Source organism: Myotis yumanensis, unplaced genomic scaffold (genome assembly GCF_028538775.1).
Source record: "Myotis yumanensis isolate MYYU_CA2020_CCGP unplaced genomic scaffold, mMyoYum1.0.hap1 SCAF_10, whole genome shotgun sequence".
Lineage (NCBI taxonomy): Eukaryota > Metazoa > Chordata > Mammalia > Chiroptera > Vespertilionidae > Myotis > Myotis yumanensis.
In genome coordinates, this window is record NW_027223761.1 from 59,079,247 (window position 1) to 59,100,778 (window position 21,532).

Consider the following 21,532-nt stretch of genomic DNA (forward strand, 5'->3'; position numbering starts at 1 on the left):
TTCTGCTCTCCACTTAAAAGGGGGAGACTTCTCTCTTAGGGACACTTGACAAGAGAATGATGATCTCATAGTTTTAACAAAGATGTAAGATCATATTTGGCAATTTCACACTTCCTGTTGATGATTTACCTTTTGATGGGTAGCTTACCCAAGTGTGTATTTTATGAATTTATTTTCTAACATTAGTCAATAGGATTTAGGGTGTTATTTCCTACTCTTGTTTTGTTATATTTCTTGTTGTATTCATGTGAACATTTTGGTCTACTCCCCAACTTTTCCCATTGCTGTGAGAAAAGTTCTAGCTAGCAAATGACCAGAATTAGAACATAAATCATGTTGTTGATACTCAATAATCCAATGTGTACTAACCACAGCATAATTTTAATCCCATCAAGGGTTCCCCATGATCCTCTGGCATTAGATTTCTACCTAATGGTATAAAAATTAGAAGCACAAAGAAATACTTATGTTAGATAAATCTGTGGCAAAACTCAAAAACAAAATTTAAACACTTTTGGTAATGGTTGCTGTTATCCCTGCCACTTCCAATGAGGCAATTAATCCCAAATTTAATACATATGTAACATTACGACTGTGTATTTAACAACACCTAGGGTCAAATCATCTTCATTATGAGACTTACTCTAATTAAAATGAAAGTGGTATACAACACCAAACCAGATTCACATAGATAGTATATCATGGTGAATTGCAAAAATGGTCACGCAATTCGTAGCTCCCTGTATCAAGAAGAGAATTCTATTTCTATTTCCCTGGCTTTTGAATCAGGTCTGGCTTGGTGTTCTGGACTGAATGTTTGTGTGTCCCTCCAATTCATAAATTGAAATATAATCTCCAATGTAATGATATTAAAGGATGGGGCCTCTAGAAGGTCACTAGGTCATAGGGCTGGGACCCTTATAAATGGGATGAGTGCCCTTATAAAGAAAGACCAGAGAGCTAGTTGGGTCTATTTTTTGTGTGTGAGGATATAATGAGAAGTTGACAATTTTCAACCCAGAAGAAGGCTCTCACTAGACCCCCACCATGCTGGCACCCTGATCTTGGACTTTATAATCAGTCTTTGGAACTCTGTTATAGTAACCTAAGCTAAGACATTTGCTGACTTGCTTTGACTAATAAAATGCAGTGGAAGTGACACTGTGTGAGTTCTAATTCTAAGCCTCAATAAGCTTTGTGGTTTCTGCTCATGCTACCCTTTAAACTCTGAGATCACTATGCAACCAAGTTAGAAAATATGAGGCCAGTGGAGGAGAACAAAGCACCTCAGATGCCAGCCTGCCCACTGCCAGACATACAAGTGACTCTGTCCTAGATCAACCAACCTTCTCACTAGCTGACCACAATCTCCTGAAAAAGCCCAGCAAAGAACAGCCCAGCCAGAGAAGATAACAGCAACTCAGCAATCCACAACATTGTGAGATAAATAAAATGTCTGTTGCTTTAAGCCACAAAGTTTTGTTACACGAAATAGGTGACTGATGCAATTGTGTTTTATATTTTACTAGAGGCCTGGTGCACAACATTCATGCACTGGGGGCGGGGTGTCCCTCAGCCAGGTCTGTGCCCTCTCACAGTCCAGGACACCTTGGGGGTCCTTAGTGCTGCTGAGGAGGCGGGAGAGGCTCCCGCCACCGCCGCTGCACTCGCCAGCTGTGAGCCCGTCTTCTGGCTGAGCAGTGCTCCCCCTGTGAGAGTGCACTGACCACCAGGGGGCAGCACCTGCATTAAGCATCTGCCCCTGGTGGTCAGTGTGTGTCATAGCGACTGGTCGTTCTGCCTTTTGGTCTATTTGCATATTAGCCTTTTATTATATAGGATACCTTCAGCTCTCCAGGAGCAGTCCCTATCAAAATTGAACTCAATAAATACATCACAATTGGCAGGATCATCAAAGATGCTACATTTCTATGTCATAAAATGGAGCCATAGCTACAGACAAGACAAAACTTAAAAAAATTTCTTGGGCAGTTGATGTTTACACCATCATAATGGTGCAGTTAATATTTGTTTCAACTGAAAGTTTATTAGGATTATTGATGCTTTTTATAGTACATGTAAATTAAACCATTCTTTCATTCCTTCACCAGGACAGTTTTTTATTTTTTAATAGATTTTTATTGATTTCAGAGAGGAAGGGAGAGGAAGGAGAGATAGAAACATCAATGATGAGAGAGAATAATTAATTGGCTGCCTCCTGCACACACCCTACTGGGGATCAAGCCGGCAACCCAGGCATGTGCCCTTGACCAGAATTGAACCATGTACCCTTCATTCCACAGGCCAATGCTCTATCCACTGAGCTAAATTAGCTAGGGCCAGGACAAAGTTGTTTTTTTTTAAAAAAAATCAGCTTTACTGAGATGTAATTTAGATGCCATAAAGTTCACCTGTTTGAAATGTAAAATTAAATGTTGATGTTTTTTAATGTTTAAGATCTGTTTATTATGTTATTTTTACAAGTAGCAAAGTCCCTGTTTTCCCTCCAGGTTAATATACATGAATATAAAAAACTATTGATTTCCACATTGCTCACCCCACCCTTGTCCAACTGGGTTAATAGGAAGTTGTGAACCATAAACAGCCTCCTGAAGTAGCTGTGGTTTCCTCCTTAACTCAGTCTTGAACTCTAGCAACCCAGTCAGTCATCCTCTTGCTGATTTCTCTTCAGTTTAAGAAAATCGATGAGTTTGTGAGCATCTATCTTCCTGTGTAGAGAGGCCCACAAAGTCCTGGGGCAGTCGATAACTCAGAGACTGGGTTGAACTGTAACTTCACTGTTTGTGCCAGGGAAAGCTGTAGAATCCTGCTCCAGAGCCCCTCCTTCCCTAAAATAACCTGTTAATTTTCTTCCAGATATTAGTTCTTCCCAAGTAAACAGCAGTGAATCTGTTACTTAACACAACAGATTAAAATTGATTAGCCACATCTCCCCCCTACTGTCTTTATATATATCCAATACAAATTCTTCATCTAAGAATTTATACTGTGTTTCTTCAAGAAGTCTTGTATACATCTGAAAATCTCATCCCTTTGTTTATAAATATGATCATAGCCTTGTGAGCAGTCCCTCTGAGAAATACCAATAAGCTTGTTTTCCTTGAGAAAATATCGGCACTCGGCCCCAGTAATTAATCCACACCATTTTCAAAGCTCATATTCCATACCAGCATCTGAGGAGTCATCAGTGCAATGGACAACTGGCTGAATGAAGTCACAAGTGATGGAAGCAGAACTCCTGAGCAGTAGAAATATGTTGCTGAGTGTTTTAGATTTCAGGAAACGATTCATTGCTATCCAGTACTCATCCCTTGGGGTACTCCAGGTAAGCTTAGGAAATACACTGCCCCCAGGGCTCTGATAGCTTCTTGGAGTCTAGTGGTGAACTCAGGAAATTCTGGTGCTTATGTGTGATTGTTTTCCTCATCCAACCACTGCCTTTCTTCTGCCTCATCATCCCCATCCAGCTGAGAAGCTGTTGGAGGAGCTTCTCTTCCTCGGACCACCAGAGTTCCCTCTTGGAGTAAATAATCCTTCACATTCGGAGGAAGTAGAAGAAGGACACTCTTGACGGGAAGGCTTAGGAACACGGCGTGTACCACGCAAAGAACTGGCAGTGCAATACGTGCTCCTTCTAGGTCTTACACCACCTGCTGCAGCCTCTCTCTTTCTCCCAGCACCCTTCCAAGCCCACCTCTCCAGTGCCAGAAGCACCCACCGAGCTATAGTGGCTCAAGGACTATTCTGGTCCATATAGCATGCAGAAAGTGACAGAAAAGGCGGCAGAGGAGGAGAATCATGGGGTGTACTTTTAGGGTACACTCATACACTCACACACAGAGTTTGGGTCCCAGAAGAGGAATTCTCAAAGTGTTGAGAATGGGACTTTAAGAAGCACATGGCTCCACCCAGCTTCTCTCCTAGATGGGCTTGTACTGCCCAAAGGTAATCCTGTAAGGCTAGGTCAAGGTGGGGTCTAAGGATGCCCTGGGGGCACCTGTACATCCTCTTATAACTGCTCGGGGCTGTGTCTCATCAGTAGCGTGAGCTTCTCTGGAGACTGCTGCCTCGGATTCGTGTTTTCTTCTTTCAACCCCATTCCCAAAGTAGTCTTAAATGTTTTTTAGTATATTTATAGAGTTGTGCAATCACCAAAGTCCAATTTGCATCACCCCCAAAAGGGACACAGCTTTTTACTTCATATTTTTCAAACAATAGCTGATAAGACCCTTTACTATCCCATTTAACTTGTAATAACATACTTCCTGCATTTGCTCAGGTAACCCTTATTGTACTATGTGCAGTGTGTGCTTGTTACTAAAGATATGCCATGGCATTTAGAATCCAGGACTATCACACATAAATCCTCAGAGGATAGCAAATGCTGAGTTCAAATATTATTTGCATTAAAGGAGCTGTGCAATAGATTTTGAGTTTGAAGTCCTGGTGTAGGTTAATAATAATTCATTTTTATATGCAAAAACTTTACGTGAATTTAGATGGCTATAAAATAACTTCAAATTGCCATTAATAAGATGCAGAAGAGTTAATTAAGTTCCAGAAGCTGTAGCATTGAATCAACCTAGAAACGGAGATGAAGAAAATGGGAAAACTAGATAGGGTTGAGACTTCTCAAAGTATTAGGAAACGCTTTTACCACTCTCTCACCCAGTGTACAATACTGTCAGATTATAAGTCCTTTCTCACTAAATGCTTCACAGTTTAGTACCTCATGACATGTTTTAAATAAAAATATATCTCTAATTGTATGGCAAAAAGTGGCCGGAGAATAGGTTCACTTTATAGAAACTAACTCTGTAGCTCACCTTGTGTATACCTATTTCTTAAAGAAAAAGTTAATTTGATTATATCTTAAAGCATTTTAAATTATAGGTTAAAGCAACTATATTGGCAGTGGCTTCTTGTTTCATTTTCAGTGTATCAGGGTCCTAGATAAAAGAAGATAATCAATCCCATAGTTTCAAAGATGTGAAAGTGCTCCTGGAGATCAATCAGTAAATATTCCACAACAATTTTTAGGGCCTAAGCCGTAGGCACCATGTTAAGCAGTGAGAGGATATAGATGAAAATCAACCTCTTATTCGACTTTAAAGATATCCTCTGGGATATCTCTGGAAAGTGGACGTGTTTCAAATTCTTGACCCTTATATTCTACAAGTTCCGGTCATAAATAACACTAATTAAGCCCCTATGGTATTAAAAAAAAAGCACTCAAGGAACAATAATGTAACAAATATTTATTGTGCTAAGGAAGACTAGACTTAAGGGTGAATAACACTGTACCTCTGATGGAGTAAGCTCATAGCATCACTCTCAGCTTTCCACCACATTCCCCTTAAACAGAGGAAGGACAATGAAAGTTCAATCTCACTCAGACTTTTTCCAGTGTGTCTTAAAAGGAAGGTCCATTTATTAATTACTAATACTAATAAAGTAGGCTTGAGGAGACTTACCAGAAAAAGTGTGTGTGTAGAGACATATATCATTAAAATTATCTCTCTATATAAAACCCTAATATGAAAATAGATTGAATGGTGGAACAACCAAACCACTGAACTATGCTGTTTGCAGACCACCAGGGAGTGCACGAGGAACATGGTGGGCATTGGCCACGGCGAGATGGTAGAGCAGGTGAGCAGAAGCACCAGACCAAGGCAGGGCGCTGGTCACTGTCATCAGGGCGAGCCTCTGGTGGTTACTGAAAATTCTTTGCTCCCATGCCCTGTGGTCCCATCCGGTGGTCCCACCTGGTGCTTGCACCTGCTGCTGGTACTGGAGCCAGCGCTCCCATCCACTGCCAGTGCTGGCCCCACTCACACCCGCAGCCGGCATGTGCTGTCAGCGGGTGTGAGCTGCTGCTGCTTGCCTGGATCACCCCTGAGGCCTTCTCCACTTCCCTCTGCTCCTGCGGGGGGATCTGGGCAGCAGCTGCTGCTTGCACCAGCTGATGGCACTGGCCCTATTTATATCCGCTGCTGTCCCCGGCCCCAGTAGCTCCACACCATCAGCTAGTGTGAGCGGGGCCGGTGCCATCAGCATGTGGGAGCAGTGGTGGTGGTGGGAGCAGGGCTGCCAGCAGACAGGGGACCAGTGGGGGGGGGCATGTGGGAGGGGCCAGGTGGGGGTGCGGAGGATGGGCTGAGACCCACCCTACCCCTGTGCCCACCACAGCCTAGCAGCCTGTAGTTCCTTTCAAGGTGCATGAATTTGTGCACTGGGCCCCTCGTATATATATACTTTTATATGTATATAGAAAAAATGGCAAGAGCTAGGGGTGTGAGTGTGGTAGGGATAACAATATGAGAAAATCTAAGCTAAGGGAAGCAACTAGTGTTCAGCACAACAGTTGCTCTATAATAGATGGCTAATGTAATAAAGGAGGAAATTTCCCAAGCCCCAGCTCTAAACTTGGAGATCCTGCTGCATGTTTCTTTCCTAGTGAATGACTTAAAGGACATTGTTCTGAGCAGCACCTTTACAAAATATTCAGAGACAGGTGGACATAACTGTGTAGTACAATAATGTCAATAAAAATCAAGAACATAATGCTGTAAAAATATTTCCATGGGAAGCCAGTGTAACTTATCCATGTACATGGTTTTCTGGCAACCTGACTTGATACGAAAGATATAGCTCAAAGCATAGAGAAGATGCAAAGGCTAACATTCCCCAGCCATTCCTTTTGGGGTTTCAACTTATAGGAGAGGCAGCACAAGCCACTCAAACTTGAGATCATTACAATTTACCTTCAGTGCACCTGTTCTCTGATGGGTTTGCTAAGCATTAGGATTGAATACAGAGAAACCAATGTTCACTTGTACAAGTTCATTCATACGCAAATATTTACTGAGCACCTACTGGGTGTCAGGTACTAATCTAGAGGCTGGAGATTCAATGGAGAACAATATAGATTTGGTCTCAACCATTATGCAGTTTATAATCTGTAGAGAGGGTAGAGCAATTAATAAAAAATAGGTAAACATTTTAAAAATATACTTTTAGGTGCTAAGTGCTATGAAGACACTTGCAATAAAGATTAAGAAAGGGTCTGACTCCATTTTTCTGACTGCTAACAGCTTTCAGGCCCCACCACATGCTCTTCTCTCTTTGCTCCACATCTGGGCAAGTAGAGGAGAAAGCTCAGGTACTCCCACCTTCATGCTGGTAAGAAGTGCAAACCACATCAGCGGCAGCTCCACAGCAGGAACATTCACTTCAGCCCCAGCCCCAAGCACACGCAACCCCACGCCAGTCTCCTTTCCCTACTTTCTCAAGCCATTTTCGGACTAGCTTGAGAGTTTAGTCTGCTTTCTCCAGAAAGTGAATTATTCCAGTAATGAACCCTTCATAACCTCTTGGTGAATGTGTGGCATCATGTCTAGAGATTCAACCCAAAATTTGGTAGGAGGGTCCATCTCACCTCTGAGGAGTGACCCCATCATGAAAACAGGGCAAAGTCTCAGGATTAATAAGCACAGTTGGAACAGAAGCAATATCTTTGGGGGTCCTGGCTCAGAAATTGTACATGTTTTTTCTGCTGGATACGACTGATGCTTGATGGGAGAAACTACAAAAATGTGTGGCCATTGTGACAATTCACCTTGGTTATCTAGCTGAATATACTTTGGCATCATCCAGTTCACCCTTTTCATTATAATGTCCCTATCACACTGAACACAGAACCTGCATGTTCTAGGCACTGAAGGAATGGTTGTAGAAATGAACTAAAATCAATTTTAAATTAAGAACAATGTAATAGCTGAACCATAGGAGTAAAAATAAAGTCTGCCATAAAATATTAAAAAAAAAAACTCTTCCATATATGTCCATACATCATATCATTTACATTTTTCAGTCATTTTAAACACAGCAGTATCAAACCTAGGTCTGCAGTCTGGTGGCTGACAAAGCCATTCCACATACTTCTACTTTCTAATAACATAATTGGCCACCTGATGTGTAGGAGGGTGAGTCATCTGCGCCTCCTGACAGACCTGTGAGAGGGAATAAAATGGCTGACCTTCAGAAGTACAAGAGCAATACACACACTTGCATGTCAGCAAAGGATGTATGTTAGCTGAAGTGCTGAAAAGATGCCTCCAGTGTAAGGCAAACAGGTATATTTATAGATATTGCTGCTTCCCCTAGTCCTTAAAATGCCCTTTGGCTTTTGCATCCATTGAGAAAAATATTCACTGACTATGCTAGGGCTGTGCTAGGTATTGGGGACAATGAAGCATGCCTTGTTTTTGCCTTGAAGAAGGAAATTAACAATAGTTGATATATTGCTATTGGCAAAGCATTCTGCTAGTCTCTCTGCATATGCTCTCCACACAGCAGTTAAAACCACCTAATGAGGTGCTATTATCTTCCCCATTTAACAGATGAGGATACTGAAAACTATCATAGATTACAAATTTGCTCTATTATCATTCGACAAATAAGTGGCAGAATCTTGATTCAAAACACCTTGGTCAGCTTGAACCAAGACCCAGGCATTTTGCAGCCGGTAACAATGGGTTTCTCCCAGCTTTACGAATGTTCCATTGGTTTCCATTCTCTTAGAGAACATTAGACCGCTACTACAGTCATAGAATGGAAGCCTCCCTCCTTTCCCTAAAGAATCTCTCTAGAGTCCATCTCTACACCATTGTGATTCAGGTGGGATGATGGATTTATCAGACAAAGAGGCCCTGGTGAGTGAACTGCCTCCTCCTCATGGTCACCTCCCAAGTACACATTCAGTGAAGAAGAAAATTAAAATACGTGGACTCTAAGTCAAACTCACCTGTGTGAGAAACAATGCAGTTGCCAGAGTGGTTGCAACATGCAGAGTCAAGAACTTTATGGAAATGAGTAAAACTAAAATACATGTATACTAGTATTTACAACAAAAAAGAGGAAACATTTTTCTTCCTATCTACCCCCCAAAAAATATGCTAAAAGGGCTTCTTTTTTGCAGAAGACAAGAGTAGACCAATCCTGAGGTCATAGTCTGATGGTGTATGAAAAAGGGATACTTAAACAGACAGCAATCTGCATGAGCACCTCACTTCATTTAGGAAGAACCACAGATGAAGCCAAGCACACTTACGAGGTCTTTATAGGTCGGCTGCTGAATATTAGCTTCTGACAACTGTGGGAAATAACTACCCTTGTGCCTCCCTTGAGTCTCTCATTCAGTCCCCAAGTTTTGCACATTTCCCCAGGTCTCTTTCATCTTACCGGTATCCCCACTTGTGTGCAATTGGGTAGCAATCCCCTCATACCTGGATCTGCCCTTTCTTAACTGGCTGGCCTGCTCTCAGTCCCTTTCTTACTCCAAAGCCCCCTTTCACTAGATACCGATAAATTATCTTTATATACAACTTCCATCATGTCACCATTCTGCTCAATAACCTTTCATTGCTCTGTATTTCCTATGGTCAAAACTACTACCTCATTCTCTCCACCCCCACACTTATCTCCAAACCCTATTTCCCTTGGCATTTAGGCCACTCTAGTCAGTCTCCCAAGGGTGCCATATCCATCCCTGCATACTTGGATCATACATGTCCTCTTATTTTACAGGGCTCCTCTTCTTATCCAAGGCCAGATCAGGTCTCTAACCTTCCATGAAGTCCCCCTTGGTAAGTCCAGCCCTTAATTCTTACAGGACATACACATTGTGTCTCACAATTGGACACATAATGTGATTACATTCTGTCCTACAGTTAATTATTGCATTAATTGTGTTATTCTGGTGTCCCAACTGTTTAAGAGCAACCTTGAGTCTAATCACTATGTTTTATGTGTTGGAAGTAAGCAAGTGTATCTATGTGTGTGTGTGCATATATGTATCTGTATTTACTTATTTACTAGGGGCCCACTGCATAAATTCATGCACCTTGAACTGTGGGCCGTGAGGCTGTGGTGGGCACAGGGGTGGGTCTCAGCCCATCCTCCACACCCCTGCCCGGCCCCTGCCACCACAGTCCTGGTCCCGTCTGCCAGCAGCCCCGCTCCCACCACCGCAGCCACTCCCACGTGCTGACAGCCCTGGCCCGCTCATGCCTGCTGACAGTGCAGAGCAATCGGGACTAGTGCCAGCATTGGGTGCAAGCAGGGCCAGTGCCTTCAGCGGGTGCAAGCGGCTGCTGTTGCCCTGATCACCCCTCAGGAGCAGGGGGGAGGTAGAGAGGCCCTCAGGGGCAATTTGGGCCAACAGCTGCCGCTTGCACCCACTGACGGCACTTGCACCGGTGCCGAGAGATCAAGACTGGCGCTGGGCACCGGCAACGGATGCGAGTGGCGGCTCTGGCGCCAGCAGTGGGTGCAAGTGGGGCCACCGCCAGCAGCAGGTGCGAGAGGCAGCTACCGGCCCAGATGGCCCCTCAGGAGCAGGGGGAGGTGGAGAAACCCTGAGGGGAGATTGGGGCCAGCAGCCGCCACTCGCACCTGCTGATGGCACTGAGAAATAGGAACTGGTGTCAGGCACTGGCAGTGGGTGCAAGTGGGGCTGGCGCTGGGAGCAGGTGTGAGCACCTGGCGGGACCACAGCACATGAGAGCAAAGAATTTTCAGTAACCACCAGAGGCTTGTCCAGATGACAGCGACCGGTGCCCTGCCTTGGTCTGGCGCTCCTGCTCACCTGCTCCACTGTTCCACCACAGCCAATGCCCGCCATGTTCCACACTCTACCACCTGCTGCTGATACTTGCCACATTCCATGCATGCCCCCTGGTGGTCAGCGCACATCATAGTGACCCATTGTTCGGTTGTTCTGCCATTCCGTCTTACTTGCATATTAGGATTTCATATAAATAGATTGTATTAGCTATGGTCTGTTAACCAAATCTCACACCAAATATTTGACTATTCTCACAAATAACTATTTACATAGATTTAATATCAAATTATTCCCATAGCATTTTATTACATTATTGATAAATTAGATTTTTAGCTCATTGCCCTGTAATCCCAAATGAGATACAAGGAAAAGTTAAGGATTTTGTCAGGTAACCCCAACACTTTTCTCTTTTAAAAAAAGCAATAAAATCACCAAGACTCTGATTTTTAGAACAGCTGGGAATTTTCCTTCATGAATCACTCATTCATTCATTCAGCTAAATATTTCTAGAGTGCCTATTAGATGCCAGGTACTGTGGCAGGTATCAAGAACATTATGGGCATCAAAACTCTCTGTGGATAGTTTGTATTCAGCCAAAAGGAAAAGTAAGTTTCATAAGAGAAATATACTATATATATGCAAACTGACAGATATTCCAAAGTCTACTGATAGCCGAATTAGGCTGAGGGACAAATTTGGTTTTCCTGACTTAAACACACACACACACACACACACACACACACACACACACACACACGATCTTGTTCCAGGCCTGTTCCATTTCTATTTCAACCTCTACCATGGACAGACACAGTTCGATTGAGGTAGGTCAGAACTATTTAATTACCATAGACCTACTCAATTTTTCTCTATTTCTCTTTTTTTGTGTGTTGGGGATTATGATGTGGATGGCTTAGAGGACAGAGGTTGGAAAAGCCGGTACACTGAGCTCCTGAATTTTAGTGTGGGAAGTAAAGTTTCTCTGCTTTTTAATGAATTATTGGTCAACCCCATGGCTTTGCTCCAAAAATGTCCCGCTAGAGTGGAGGATTATCTTACATGGGTCATTACACTTCCAAGCTCTAAGACCCAGAATGTGCATTAAATTAAAATTCCCTGCACCTTATAGGCAACACACCATGACACCCAAAAGATGCAAAAGTGCTAAGTGAGTTCTGAGCAATAATATGATCACCATTGCATATTTATCGAGTTCAATAGGATGCTAAGTACCATATAGACAGATAATACAAGCAGCCTCCACAAAAAAAGCAACAGCAATGGTCTTATAAGGACTCGCTCATTCATTTGCTTTAGGAACAGACACTGTAACTAAACTTGTTAGAAATAGTCTCTTTTCAAAAGTATCCTCAAGGCTGTCTATCCCTTTTTGTTTGATTTAAAAGTGGCCGATTTTCTAGTTATCATGTATGAATGTGGCCATGTCTCCTAATTTCAAAATGACCATAGAATGCTGTAGGCTTACACTGAAGAACTTCATCCCCTTGCAACTGGAAATTATGAATGGGGTTTTCTGAGACATCTTAAATAAATCAGTTGTAAAACATGATATACATACGATTATGTTTTTTCAGTCAACTTACAAAATAAATGTTTTCAAAATTAATAACATGGCCTTTTTATACTCGCCTTCAATTTTCCGAAAAAAAGCATACATTTGAAAGCCAAAATAACTTATGGTTTAGTCTAAAATTAAAGTGCAAATATTCAAAGATAAAACCATGAATCAAATGCCCTATTTTTAACAACTCTAGACACCAGCAGAGGAAAAGTTAAAGTACAATACATCCAATATGTATGTATAAGAACCAATATGCATGTGGGTTAGCACAAAGAATAACTTTGCATATACAAAAACTAATTGAATTTCAGAAACCTGACTTTCTTTATTTAAATGCCAGCCCATCAGGGTTATAAGGGGAAAAAAAATCAAGCACTTTAGAGAAAATGGGTTATAAACTGTCATTGTTGAGTTTAGTGTTCTGACAACTTTGAAAGTAACTATAATGTAATTTCCCAAGTTGGTAGCTAAAATAATGGAACATCTGGATGCCATTGAAATGTATGACAATCAAGAAGAGAACAGTAAAGCAGAGGGAACAATGCTTTCCCTTTGATTATAATTCTTTGTGGTTTTGAACTCTGACTCCAAACCTGGGTTGTGGCAGTCCAGGGCAACTCCCTTCTCTAAGATTCACCCATCATTCCTGGTTTTATGAGTCCATCTCTGGGCCTACTATTGCTTCCAGCAGCTGTACTTTCCACTGGCTTGTCCTCCTAATCTGCTGTCAGACCTCATGCCTGGACACCTGTGTGAAGTGATACGCAGTGGGCAGTGTCATATGTAAATTGGTCAGAGTGCTGATTTCAACCTCATATTCTGGGTCTGGCCTTGGGAAATACAGGCATCTCCAGAAAATACCATTTATTAGGCAACCACAGAGACATTCTATTCTTCTGAGAACAAGTGATCCTTGTGGATGACATAATGAAGTTGAACTGTAGAGACAAATTAACCAGTTAGATTTGTCTTACCAACTGGCAGCCTCATCGATGGTGCTGCCTTCTATGGTTCCTGGAGTGGTTTTGCCATTTGGCAGGTGTCTAACATTATATATGATGTTGGTAGAAATATCTGGACACAGGCCTACATAGCTAACGCTCCTCCCAGGTAAGAACTAATTGTAACTGAGTTGAGATCCATGTTTTCATTCCTGGAGTCTGACCACAACAGGGAGGAGGGGAAAACACTTTTTTTTTTCAATCCAATCCAGCCAATACTTACTTTGAGTCTAATAAGTATAACCTCAGTGCCAGGAGGAAAACAAAAGTAGTCATTAAGGACCTTGTAATCTGCTGTCTCACAATAGACACATATTCATGAATTATATATTTCTTTACATTTTTACCCTCAAAAAAAGGATATTCCATGGAAGCATGTTATTTTTCTTGCCCTTCCTGACTAAAAGCCGCGCTTCAAGGTTGTCTGCAAGTGGAGTCACTCTGACTGCAGAGATGACTTATTCTTGGCGTGCACGCTAGTCTCTCTAGGGGCCCTTGTACTTCACAGCTCCAAGCTGAAACTGATGGGCACATGCAGGGGCTGCCCTTCTTCCTGCTCCTTCTACTTGCATCATCTGTGGGATCTGGCTTTTAAACATGGACAGGCATATGTGCCCTCTCAAAGACATGTCAAGCCTCAGCGACAGTTTGGTTTGGATCTGGTCCCTCTTTTTACACCACAATTTGTCACCGATACAGAATGCAGACAGCGCTGCCAAATCTGAATGCCGCCTGCATGCCCACATTTGGCAAATATTTATCCAGATCTTTAATTTGGGATTTAATAGTCTATCATCTAATAGATGATTTCTACGGCACTGTTTAGGGCTGACATTTTATGATTCTGTGGGGGTTCATTTGCACTTTTGTGAACAGAAGCTTACAATGAATCATTTTGCCTTCAATGAGAAAATGTTATAAGGTAGAATATTAATAGCTGCCCAATGCTGTCATATTCTACCGTGGGAGAGGGGAGCAGTTCACATTGTGTGTATAACCTTTAGCTGTCCATGTTTCCATATTTAGGTTACATGTTCAGGTTTCTGATATAATTTTCCAAATGACATGCTAGAATATGCAGGAGTCTTTTTCCACAAGTGTTTCAGAGATGTTTCTTTCGGTTAGTGAATCCTATAAGGAAGTCTTTATAATTCCAATCAAATAAAGGAATTTCACTCATATCTATGAGCAGTCTGGTCAAGTGTCTGATACAACCTGTTAGATGACATCCTACCATGTCCAGGGTCTTTCTTCCAGCTGATCCACAGGCAGAAGAGAGGGTAAGTAAACACCCGGCCGGAAGTGGGCACTGAACCCACTGCAGAGTGCGAATGGGGGACTGGGCTGTATCCACCAATCTTCCAGAATAAGTGACAGACCGTCTAACCCTTAAGATCATTAAAAACCCTACCACATGCAATCTCATGCTACTGAAAAACTAACAAACTGAATGTGAATTTGTTAATATAAAAAACGCCACAAAATAAATTGATAAATGCAAAAGAAAGGGTTACAAAACAATATGCAGAGCATTATTTCAATCTTTTTGACAAATTTTATGCAGGATCATAAGTAATGTGTGAGCTTATACAGTGGGGCCTTGGCTTATGAGTTTAATTCGTTCCGTGACGGAGCTCATAACTCAAATTACTCGTATGTCAAATCTTAAAGTGAACGGAGTGAGACACGTGATGCTGGGCTGATGTTGGGGCGTTCACTGTGACGTTCGCTGCACCAACTAGCGGTGGGGTATCTGAAGCTGGCTCGTAACCCGAATTTTAGCTCACAACTCAAAGCAAAAAATCGGCCGAGAGACGGCTCATATCTCAAAAAACTCGTTAGTCAGGACACTCGTAAGTCAAGGCCCCACTGTATACACAAATGCAAAAAGAAGAGCTGAAAGTTTATATTTCAAAATATAAAAATTGATCATTATTACATGGGAAATTATGTGTTACATTTTTTCAAAAACAGAAAAAAAATTGCTTATCTCTCTTTTTCTTTTTTTTTTTTTTTACAAAGAACATGTATCCTATAGTACATATTTCTGGTACATCATAGTTACCCATTTCTAATTACCCTATAATTAGAAATAAATAGTTTTAAAATTCCTACCCTAAGCACTATGTAATTTCTAGAAGAAGAGTTTTGAAAGAGACTCTAATTTTCCCTCTTTCAGGGAGGTGTATATACACATGCTTCAAACTGTTAGAAATTGAGTTCACTCTTCCTTACATATTGATGTCCTTGTGATATGACAGGAACTTTTAAATGAGTTGCTCCTGGAAGCATCATTTTTGAAGATGGGAAATGGTTTTGTGCATGTTATCAAAGCACACATCATAGGTCTGTCACAGCCTTGCACAGAGAGATTTGTCATTCTTTGTTGCGAGGTGGAGCAAGCATGTTCTGGCTACTGCTGATAGAGATGGAACGACACCTACTGTTGTAAAATGCTGAAGAATACCCCACCATATTCTCTAGCTGAAACCAAACAAGCCCGTCTCCAATTCCTGCCTTCCACGAGGATCTATGGCAGCCCTGACTCCCTGTTGGCAGGGCTATAATGTTGCTTTAAATTGAACTGCAGACATCCTGACTTCTTCTCCACCTCATGAGCAGCGGTCCAAGGCCTTTGATGGTAGTGATGGAACATGTAACCATAAGACTTGGCCAAATGGATTCTCAAGTGGCAAAGAGGCTGTCCCCAAGCAATGAAGAGAAAAATGAAGCAATTTTGTAACCTACAGGATACCAAAAGTTGTTTTCACAGCATTCAACTTAAAAATAAGACAAGAAGCATGGATATGTGAAACAGACTGAGAGATCTCAGAGGGGAGGGAGGAGCCTGGATGAAAGATGGTGAAGGGATTAGCCAAAGAACATGTATGCATAACCCATGGACGCAGGCATCAGTGTGGGGAAGGCCCGGGGAGCGGGGTCAGGGGCTCGGTGGAGGTGGGCAAAGAGGGGGTGTGAAGAGGGACACCTGTAATAGTGTCAACAACAACAACAACAAAAAGGAGCAAATTAAGTCCCTCTTTATATGAAGAAAGTTAGAAGACATCCTGCCTTTTCAGAACTTGGTGTCATTGGTTAGCAGCCCCTGCTCCGGAGGTACTAGCTGCCTAATTTAAAGTGTCTGCAGGAAGCTTCTTAACGGGGCGATTAATGAGTACTCAGACATCTTTCAAAATATTGAGCTCTTTCTATTTTATTTGAAACTAGTATCCTAAAAGTAGATTTTATCTCAATTACACAATAGCAAAGTATACATTAGCACAGAGCTTAACCCCATATCCCATTTTAAGATTTATCAGCATATTTAAAAGTGTATTGCAGCAAGCCAGGAATTATAACACTTAAATGTGCAATGTACATGCAACTCGCCAACCCTCACAAAATCCTATAAAGATGCTATTAGTATTATTATCCTAATGTACAGAAGCAGAAACTGAGCTGGATGAAGAAAGGTGACACAGCTAGTGAGCTGCGAAGTCTGCCTGTCTATCTTCCAAACCTATGCTTTAACCATCTCTGTCTACACTTGCGGCACAAGATTCGACTGCTATAAATTTTAGATTGATGTGAACTTTAAAAGAACTACTATAATCAGGACATTATTTTAGGAGATGTTTTATTTCTTACTAAGTCAGACTGAATAGCTGTGTAAAATACATATAGGGCTACAATAGAAATGATGAAATAAGCCAATTTATTACAGGTTTTCTTGGTTTTAAAAGGACTGATAGTATTTGCCCCGAGATACCGGCCTATTTTCCTTGGCTCTGACATTGGGGCTCTCCTGCCTTATCTTCCATTCAGTGATCTGCCTCTCACTGACAGCCCTCTCAGCATCTCACTGAACCAGCATTGCCACCAAATAGATGAGGCTGGTAGCCCCCAATTTGCCACCAAAGCAAGTCACTTGAAAGGTCCTGAAACAACAGCTCATTTGATCAAAGCTGTCTGCAGCGCAGGAGGCAAGCCAAAGGAGCTTTTTCCTTTTCATTAGTAGAGGCACTTGAATCGGCATCTCGTGTCCTGCTCCTGCTGCCGCTACATTTTTATTTTCCCACAGGCACACTCACAGTGCTCAACTGGGTCATTCACACCTGGTGTTCGGCACGGGCGTGGATGGTTTCTGAAGGGCCCAAATGAAATCGGACTGGACAGATCATCCCGCTGCTCAGAGAGTGTGCTGCACAAAATAAGCCAGGGAAGCAGCACGATGGCAAAAGTGGGAAGAGGAGCTTCAGAAGCACAGGGCGGAGGGTCAGTTTAGCATCGCTGCACTCAGGGGAGAGCCAGCCTGGCGTCCAGGATGTGAGATTCGCAATGGAGTTCAGGGATAAGCCATTTATGGGACCAGACCTGCAGGGTAAGAGGTTCTCCTCGACTCCTTCCCTCCCCACAGGACCCCACAGCATGAGCCCGGGAAGGAGCAGCACAGCACCCCATTTGGGAACCTTTCGGGAGTGGACACAAAAGCAGAGCCCTGGTGCCCAGCTCAACAAGCGGTTACCCGCCTGGAGCAATGATCACTGCAGAGTGCAAAAGCCGGCTCATTCCCATTTCCAAGCTGAGCCAGGGAATGGCAGGACCCTCCTAGGTCCAAGGCAATGGGTTTCATTTACTGTTGCTCTACTAATTAGGATTCAGACTCAAGGGGGAGCAAAACAAATGCAACCTTGCACTACCAGGTAAACTAGAGGTGGTTATTTATGGCATCAATGATTGACTCCAGACAATTCTTCTACTGTATGTGTTTGCCTGCAGATTGTTAACTTGGAGGCTAACCAGGAACACAGACAAGCAAGGTTAGGACTGAAGAACTGCCAGGGGGAGACAAAGCAGACAGGAGGCCCAGGAAAACTCTATGTAATCCAAGGACCCACAGCACTCCCCCGCCCTTCCCTGGCTCATAGCAGAGGGAGTGGGAAGACACCCTCAGCTGAGATCCAAACCAAGTCCTCACAGGCTGCTATTTCCAACCCCTGGGCTCATTTCTAATATTTCCCTGAGTCCAAAGGAGCACTCCGTGAAAAAATGTGGGTAAAAGAGATGCCACGAGCCCTAACCGGTTTGGCTCAGTGGATGGAGCATCGGCCTTCGGACTGAAAGGTCCCAGGTTCGATTCCGGTCAAGGGCATGTACCTTGGTTGCGGGCACATCCCCAGTGGGGGGTGTGCAGGAGGCAGCTGATCGATGTTTCTCTCTCATCGATGTTTCTGACTCTCTATCCCTCTCCCGTCCTCTCTGTAAAAAATCAATAAAAAAAAATATATTTTTTAAAAAAAGAGATACCACAAAACAAACTGTATTCTATAATACCTGTGAATTATTTTATTGTGAGAGGATTAGAGTATTACACATTATGAAGCAGGAAATAAATCTTCCTTCATATCAAATGTTGCAAAACAGAGGCTCATTTTAAAAAATGGAGGTGACAACATTTAGTGTAAAGAGGTCTGACATGTGAATACGACTTTGCTATTTTGTCTGATGAAACTGGGCCCACCTGTTTCCACACCTGCCCCTGGCTGAGCCTGTTAGAGGGGCAGGTGAGACCCTCCCCGCTCCCCCTCTGTCCCCACCACACACCTGCTGCTCCTCTGAATTCCCTGCCCAGCCCTGTGGGCATCTCACGCTCTCTGTTCTGAACAAAGTACCTTTGAGAATTAATAATTTGTCTTGAAAAATTCGTGTGTGTGTCTGATTCAGTATTTACTCTTTGGCCAATTGGGAAATACAGCTGCAACTCACACTGCTGGGAGGATCTCACAAAGGATCGCTCTTCAGGGCCCGCACCAACCTGAACTGTTCTGCAGAAACCGGAATGACAACCTCATGCGAATTGGCGTGCATATGTGTGTGCACACGCCACTGTCACCACAACTACTGCCACCGCCACTCCTGACTGCCCTGCTGACACCCTCTCCAGGCATGATCCCAGACTTAAGAGAAATGTACTTCTGAGAAGAGCTTCATTCCCGAGCTAGAACACATCCCCTGGGTAAAGCTGGAGGGTTTCTGGGAAGGATGGGCAGGAAACCCTCAGTGAGGACTGTGGAGGAGGCAGCACTCAGAAAAGCAGGCCCTTGGAGCAGTTAGAAGCCAAGGCAGGCCCTGAAGGGGACTTCCATGAAGATTTTAACTGGTAGCATGGAGCCTGGAACATGGAAATAACCGTATTTAGATGGTGGTTTTATCTCCCTGGACTGTAATTGTGGTTGCCTCAGTCCCTTAGGAAGCCTTGCGAGATGGTTGCAGAGAAGCGAGGGGCAGGCCAGGCCAGGAAATGAAGTCTGGCTTGCTGTAGGAGTTTGCTTTGGGTTGCCATAACAGAAGGTAAAGACTGGGTGGCTTACATGACAGAAATCCATTTTTTCATCCTGGAGGCTAGAACCCCAAGGTCAAGGTGTGGACAGGGTTGGTTTCTTATGTGGCCTCTCTCCTTGGCTTGTAGATGGCTGTCTTCTCCTGCTGTCTTCACATGGTCTTCCTTCTCTATGTGTCTGGTCCACATTACATGTTCTTAAAAGGATAGCTATCCTATTGGATTAGGGCCCAACCAAAAGGTTTGATTTTTATTTAATTACCTTTAAACAAAATTTTAAAATTGATTTGAGAGAGAGAGAGAGAAAGAGATATTCATTGTCCCACTTATTGATACATTCATTGGTTGATTCTTGTATGTGCCCTGACTGGGGATCAAACCTGTAACCTTGGTGTATTGGGAGGATGCTCTAACCAGTTGAGCTACCCATCCAGGCCTAATTACCTCTTTAAAGACTCCAAATAAAGTCCCATGGTGAAGTACTAGGAACTAGGACATCTACATATGACTTTGTGGATAGGTACAATTCAGCCCATAATATCTGGTCTATAGTCATTCTGCTGGGGTCCAAGCTGGTACTCACAGTGTGGGCATAGCATCCTCTCAGGTGGTTCCCAGCAGCAGACAGATCCCCTGTCCAGAGCTGGGTGCGCAGTGAAGAAGAGAGCAGTAGGTGCTGAGGAGCAGCTGAGGGAGTGGTGAATGGACAACCAAAGAGAATAAGAGAAAACCTCGTCTTTCCAGACATGTGTATGCTGATCCCTCAGCACCTGGTAAATCTATTGGATAATGACAGTGGGCAAAGATGACTCAATTTGCCACATTTCAATATGCTGATGGATGTTTAGGACTGTATCCGTTCTATAAAGAAGGAAGACCTCTACTGGGCACTACAATGAAGTGACGGCATGACCTTGGACCTTTCTCTCTTCTCTTGTCTCAGTCTCAGTTTCTGCATCTATATAATGGGAGAGAAACAGTTTGGATGATGCGAATGAAAATCAGCTCCTTGATTCCAGGACACCAGCTAACTGTAGTAGCTCATGAATAACCAAGTTTTTTTAAAAATATATTTTATTGATTTTTTACAGAGAGGAAGAGAGAGGGTTAGAGAGTTAGAAACACTGATGAGAGAGAAACATCAATCAGCTGTTTCCTGCACACCCCCTACTGGAGATGTGCCCACAACCAAGATACATGCCCTTGACCGGAATCAAACCTGGGACCCTTCAGTCCGCAGGCCGACGCTCTATTCACTGAGTCAAACTGGTCAGGGCATAACCAACAGTTTGGTCCCTTAAAGACCTCAGTGTGAAAGGCAAATAGAAAAACAGTCACTTTGGTAACAGAACCTTACTGCCTACCCCTATGCCAGGCCCAGAATAAGCATTTGATAAAGCTTTTAAGACAGGAGGGAAAAAAATGAGTTTCCATAAACTTAATTCAAGTTGATGCAACATGGATATGAACAACTAAGGCTTGAAAAGGCATGGGCCTAGAGGTAGAGACCTGGAAGAGAGGGTGCCATGCTCTCTTGGGAGCTCTGGAAAGCAGAAGTGATGCCCAACTCTTCTTCTGAGTCCTGAGCCTGTGACAGGTGCTGTTTATGTGCACATATATCCATCTTTTTTTGAGGGCCTGCTGGTACTTCTTGCAAAGTTTTTGAGGGTGTCAGAAAGAGGAACCTAATGAGAGAAACTTCCATTTATCTCAGTTAAATGATCAAAATACAGACTTCTTAATGGGTTGAAATAGGCCTGCGATTCTTCAGCACCAGAAATTACCATCATTTCCAAAGCAGATGCTTATTAAAGTAAGAAACCACTAAGGAGTACACTCACTGAAGAAATCAATTTGCATCCTAAGTCAAGGAGGAAATGTTATAAAAACTTAGCTAAGGGCAGTATTTTTTTCCCCTCAGAAAATAAAACCATAAAAAGGGATGATAATTTCAGACA

At 42.9% G+C, this 21,532-nt stretch overlaps 1 protein-coding gene and 1 pseudogene across 2 annotated transcripts in view; both read right to left on the reverse strand.

The window, feature by feature from the left end:
• FAT3 (FAT atypical cadherin 3) overlaps positions 1-21,532 on the reverse strand; it is a 524,011-nt gene that overhangs the window by 163,768 nt on the left and 338,711 nt on the right. The gene's annotated exons all lie outside the window — the stretch shown is intronic.
• On the reverse strand, positions 2,663-10,708 carry LOC139017632 (translation initiation factor eIF2 assembly protein pseudogene; annotated as a pseudogene).